A 6,828-nucleotide genomic window follows, 5' to 3' on the forward strand; every position below is an offset into this window, starting at 1 on the left:
GTACGATTCCGGATCGCTAATACGAATGCGCGAGCGATAATCCGATTCTGCTTGATGAATCAGGGGCATTGTTTGTGTCATCTCTATCAATCTATATAAGTTGTGCCATATCAAAGACACCATGACGAGGGTAGCTCGGACTTTCTTTCCCATCCTTCACCACCACCATCAGAACCTCCGCCTCCCCCTGACCCCCCACCTGCTTGCCAACCCCTCCCCCACTAAGAAAATACCCAGACACCAATCTTGGATTTAAACTGGCTGTTTATTTAAACACAATTAAATAAATTACCCATTCAAGTAATTTACAAATATCAAACAATAAATAAATGGCAAATAAAAAAATACATTTACACTTTTGATATGCAAGCATACATTAACATAACACTCCAAATATTATTATTATTACTTAACCAGGATTATATAACGCAAGCATATTACATTTATTATAACCTATTTAACCAACAACCTAATTCCTCCCTTCTATTAATACCTAACCATAACAACCATATCCATAATGTTATCAAACTCCATACTCCCGGTTATACACCCAAACAACCAGGATGCAGGTCTCAGAAGGCAAAATCTGCACCCAACACGACTATAGTTCTTCCAACATCTCCACCTTGGCCCCTAGCCACCCAGCACCGCCTCAGGAGCCATAATCATTTGTTCACCATAACGGGGGAGACCCCACCAAAGAGGATCCCCCCTGCCAAATTCCACCACTTTACCAATGAACTGGATCCTTGCCTTCCAAGACCCCAACAGCTAAAATTAACCACACTTTCTAATTATAACTATAAAAGGGGTGGGTGGGCGGGAACATTTTTCTTCCAAAAGAGGGCCTCTCACTTCCGTCCAGCCCCTTTTAACTCATCCTTTTCCTAATCCCCTCCTACCCCACTACATTACTAATAACCCTTAATCCCTTCCTACCCCACTACATTTTATTAACCCTTAACACCCCTGGCATAGGCCTCCCACCCCCGTCATGTGGCCCTGTACTTAAATTCTTACAGCTACGGGCCTCTCTTTCATCAAGTGTGCCCACTTTTCTGGGACCTTCAATGGCCACATGAAAGAATCTTAGGACTGATGCCTTATATGAACATATAGGGTATGGGAAGATTGGTAGTGCTACCTTGGTAGAACTGACTATGATGTCATAAAATATGGTATCATCTAGGGGAAATTTTTTATTAGAAGGTTTATCCATATATTGAGGGAGAGAATGTTTTATAGTACCACATCCCTACATATATTCTATATTTTACAAAGTTGTGTGGGCACAGAAAAAAGTTATAAGGAGTCATCACATTTTGCATGGTGGTTAAGTGACTTGCATGAATTGAAAGTTGAAACCCATTCCTGGGACCACTAAGTATTGTTTATATAATATTTTACCATCTTCATACACATGATAAGGTGAATGGCATTTCTACCAAAATAATAGTTTGTGCACTACCTAAAATTTACTCTAGAAATCTGCTAGGTGCAAAAAAGGCGCCAATGACCGGAAGCTAATAAAAAGAAGTCTTGGATTTCATGATGACTTAGAACTTTAAACAAAAAATTGGGCAATAATGTATAATGCCTAAAGATAGAAATTTTGAAAGTCTGCATGACTTCTTGGAATGTCCTTCTGAAGAAGCCTGATGGCGAAACGCGTTAAGGATTGAAATGATCATTCAAATGTATCTCAGTGATGATTTGTATTTTTAATAGATGTATGATATTCTTATATGTAATGAAATATATTGTTTTATTTTAATATGTAATGTGTAAAAATTACTTTAAAAGTCCCATGAAAACCAACTTTGGAAAATAGAGATTTTATTAAAAGGTTATTAATAGGCTGGTACCAGATGGAAGCTCTTGGTTTGTTGCCAATGTCTTCAGAAGTCTGAGTGGGGTAAGTAGATTGTAATTTATTAAATCTTGGTAGTCTTGGATTTTGCGTGATATGGAAAGATTATGGATCAATATGACAGTCTTATTCCATTCTGCTCTTTACAATTGAATGAGAAAAAAAGCATACAAAGAAAAAAAAACATACGTTGTTGGGTATTGGATTCAATGCAGAGTTTCAAATTGTGTTGGAGGTCTGTGAATTTCAGTTTGTTGCTGCATGGAGCTATAAATATTTTTGGGTTTTTCATAGGAAAGCCACAAAATTTGGTTGTGTGGTGCAGTGCTTGTTGATTTAAAAAGTGAGAAATTAGATTTATTGTTTGTAATGTATCATAATTGAAGCCTAAAAGCTCTACACTACCCTAATCTACATGGAGCATGGAGGCCAGATGAGAAGACAGAATAGTCCAATAAGGTAAATAGGGAGCTTAAAATAGTGGAAAAGTGAAAGTGTTTGAGCAGATATTGCTATACCAAAATTCATTATGATTTCTAAGAATTTTTGTAGCTATAAAATGCCATTCAAAAGAAAAAGCATAGTTGAGTCACCTCTGAAGAGTATAGAAGAATGTTAGGAATTTCTGATTTATTTTGACACACAAAAAATATTTTAATTTTGAGGGCAAGTTGAGAGACATAAAAGCAAGGGATGGTTGTCATTTAGTGCTAATTTATGTCACTGTTGTCTACTAGAGAGGCTTTTATTAAATGGGTTATACATACTGATAAGATGATAGGACAACAGACACCGTTGTCAGATGCCAATGGAAAAAGAAGGAGATTTATTTACTCCAACTTTAGTAAAGTGGGAGGTTTCATGATCATATCATGTCATCATCATGAGATTATCACCTAGGTCTTATAGTTTTAGGGAACTAAGGCTTTGTACACATGTGCAATATTTGTTGTTGGAAACTTTCATGATCCTTTCCAACGACTAACGATATATGTACAAGTGCTGTACTTACAGCACCATTCTGCTCTATGGAGAGGGGAGGGAGAGAACGATGGAGCGGCACCCCGCTGCACTCTTTCCTCTTCACTTCTATTAGGATGGTTTGTCGTCCATCGTCTCTGGATTCGTCAGGATGGTCGTTCAGACGATGAACGGCGAGCACTGTACACGCGTAAGATTATTGTCTGATATCAGCCCTGAGCCTTTTATAGGACGAAAACAATTACACGTGTGTACCTAGCCTAAGAAATAGCCAACTGACACTATCAAATACCTTTTGGGGGTCTATAAACAGCAGACAGGAAAGGTTTTACAATGTTCAATGTATGACTTTCTCTCTCATAACCTCCTCACACACACGGCTCCAAGACTTTTCTACAGCAGCCCCGACTCTCTGGAATGGTCTTCCTTGTTACATTCGGCTTGCTCCTTCTTTCTGGTCCTTTAAAAGAGCCCTTAAAATCTTTTCATCTTTTCCCTACTCATCTTCTTCTGTCTCTTAAAACCCTCACTAATGTGCTGCTTCCCCACCTCTTAGATTGTAAGCTCTTTGGGGCAGGGTCCTCTCCTCGTCCTGTGTCATTGTCTGTCATTTGCAACCCCTATTTGATATTTATTAATAATAATAATAATAATAAAAATATTAATGGTTGGAAAGAACTTGGGTCAGAATATGCTTTATAAGTTATAAGGAAGACAGGGGGTTCTTGGGCAAACTCTTTGTAGAAACAATTGTAAAAGCCATCAGAGCAAGGGGCCCTGATCACTTGTAGAGACCCTAATTGTCTGGAAAAATTATTTTTCTGTAAATAAAGAATTAAAAGCAGACAAATGCAGAGATATCGAACAGGGTGATGATTTGTGGTGTGGGGTAACACATTCTACAGTGCAGTGGAGATAGTAGGATCATCCAACATACAACGAGAGTTGTGTTATTATGGCCATGCATTTGTGTACACCTGGGCATCACACCTATATGAGATTCTTGGACATCCAATTTTACAACCAATTAAAAGGAGTTAGCCTCCCCTTTGTAGGTACAGCAGCCTCCACTTTTCTAGGAAAGCTTACCCCCTACTAAAGGGCACCTAAACTCCAGAATAATTTGAAAGCATGTCCACATACTTTTGAACATATTACTAGCTGTGATGGTGTTCCCTTACATTTTGTCACATACCGGTAGTAATTTTTCACAGTAAAGGATCCTTTTTACACAACATCCTGCTTTCTAATTAAGCTGGAGGTCTTTGGATGTAAATGATTTATTGCCAGTCACATTGCTTGTTTTAATGCAAGCCATTGGCAATCAGGTGACTTAGTAGATGCATGTTAGTTTTGCCTGCAGGTAAACTGACGGAAAGATGTTCCTGTCTTGTGTTGTGTGTTTATTGACAATAGTGTTGTCAGGTGTTAACGCAGACATATTGCACACAAAACACTCAACAGTCCATTGGTTGGAAAATGAGTCACTGTATTCTTGTAAATCTGTCTTTAATACAAACAGAACCTGAATAAAGATACATCCAGCCATGCAGAAGATAATTTAATACTGTTTGTTGATTTACTTATACTGATTAGTCTACTTTGTCTCATTTCTGTATAATCTAGGTGTTCCTTAAATAACCCATAGCAGCCTGGTAGGATTTGCAGCACCTTGCTAAATAACTGTATTAAAGAACCACAGGGTGGGAAGCTCTGATCTAGAATACAATTGGGTTGTACACTGGCAAAAAAAAAACCCAAGCATGTGTGGGTAGTATTATGACATGGGGTTGTATTAGTCGATCAGGTCTAAGTTCAACAATGTTATGTGCCTATCGAATTTATGGTGATTATTGTTAATGTTTCAGGCTTATGATGATGTACTTTTTGTACCGTAACCTCAAAGACCGGTAACCTTGTTATATTTGTTCCAAGTTTTTGTTTTATTCCCATCCCCCCTTTTTATGTAAGCTTACTGAACATTGTGTTCTGTGCAAAAATTGTTCAAATTGGTAAAATTAATAAAAACCTAATTAACACAACAATACAATAGGGTCAACAATACAATAAGGTCAGCCCGAATATACTGCATGATCAGGTTCTTCTATCAATTAGTTTTTTTTCTTCCCTGATGGCACAGGCATATTCTAAAATTACAATACCAGGGTCGAATTGTGAAAGAGGGATTCAGAAAGCACGCGACCTTACTTTCCTACCACAGAGTCCAGAACTTAACACCATTGAAAATCTTTGGAATGTCCTGGAGAAGACTTTACACAGTGCTCCAACTCTCCCATCACCAATACAAGAAAACTCTGGGCTTGTTGTGACATTGCCTAAGCTTATTAAAACAATTCCGCAGTGATACAGGCCGTAATAAAAACGAAAGGCAGTACAATGAAATATTTGAATGATTAATGCCAGGCAGTGTATCTTCTCAGGCTTTAGTTCAAGCCATTCCAGCAGAAGACAAACAGCTATATGGAGTTTGTAAGCATGGCAGTCAGCTTGGGAAAGTACATTAACCACCTGGGCGTTACACTGATGTCTAGATTTCTGTACCAAAAGCGTTACAGGTTTTCATTAATTTTTTTTTTTTAAATTGTAGACCTGTAACTTACAGAAATATGTCCGAATAGGGGTCTAGTAGATATAATGAATATAAAAAATGTTTGAAACACATAATCATGTAAAAAAAAAATACTTTTAATAAAATTAAAGGAAAAACACAAAATTCAGCTTAAACAAGAATACATAAATAAATGAAAAATACTGAAAATGCGATAATTCGGTATACTGTATAGTAATATATTTTTCTAAAACACCTCCCTAGTGTCCGTCACATACCTATAGACAAAACCACATAAATATATTTTCTATTATTTTGTATTGGATTGGATGCAGGACTTTGTATTCAATCCAATACAAAATGAGAACAAAATTCAAACTCTCATTTTGTATTGGATTGAAAACAAACTCCTGTATCCAATCCAATACAAAATACATACTTTGTATTTATTTTGAATTATTTTGTATTGGATTGGATACAGGAGTTTGTATTCAATCCAATACAAAATGAATGAATGAGTTTGAATTTCCCGCACACGCGTCGACGTCATCACGCACGCACAAGAAGCCGGCCGGCTTTTTTTTCCTCCGCCGGCCGGCTTCTTGTTTCAGAGATCACCCGGCACTGGAAGGAGAACGACGCTGGATGATCAGCGGGACCAGGTAAGAAGCCGGCCGGCATCTTGTGTTCCGCCAGCCGGCATCTTACTGGTCCCGCTGGTATAGGGGAAGGCACCCGACGCTGGAGAGGGAGATCGACGCTGGAGGACAACGCTGGAACACGGACACGACGCTGGATGAGCACAGCGGGACCAGGTAAGTGGGGATTTTAATATAGTGAGAAAAGTTCGGGGTTAACGGTTGGGAGGTTAAAGAATCAAAACTTGAGACATGTAGTTTGCAGGCTTAATTCTCTGAATGAGTTCAAAGTTGAACCCCAGACAAACATCCAACAACACAAATTAATTGCATGTATGGTTATTATTAAACCTGCCAAAGGATTTGGGTTTCTGTCTTTCAAGTCCTGAGGTTAACACAGCTTTCCAGATAGCACTGCAGATTTGATGACCTGATTTCTCTTTGTTACAGGTAAGCAATATGGCTAATGTCACCAGTGAAAGACGAGCTTTTACTGATTAGCACTCAAATTTTTGGCATGTTCCCCCATTTATAAGGCAGTGAGTCTTATTGGCCCCTAGCATTGTCCTTCTCTCTCCAATCATTACTAGGATATAGGAGAAGGTAATACCGTGTTTCCCCGATGATAAGGCAGGACCATCAAATAAGACAGCCCCCCCTTTTTAGGGAAAAATTAAAAATAAGCCCCCCCCGCAAATAAGCCACCCACCGATTACTTACCAGAATCGGGTGGTACGGTGGGTGACTCCGTGTGTGGTTCCTCCGTGTGT

Source organism: Pyxicephalus adspersus, chromosome 3 (genome assembly GCF_032062135.1).
Source record: "Pyxicephalus adspersus chromosome 3, UCB_Pads_2.0, whole genome shotgun sequence".
In the NCBI taxonomy this organism is placed as follows: domain Eukaryota; kingdom Metazoa; phylum Chordata; class Amphibia; order Anura; family Pyxicephalidae; genus Pyxicephalus; species Pyxicephalus adspersus.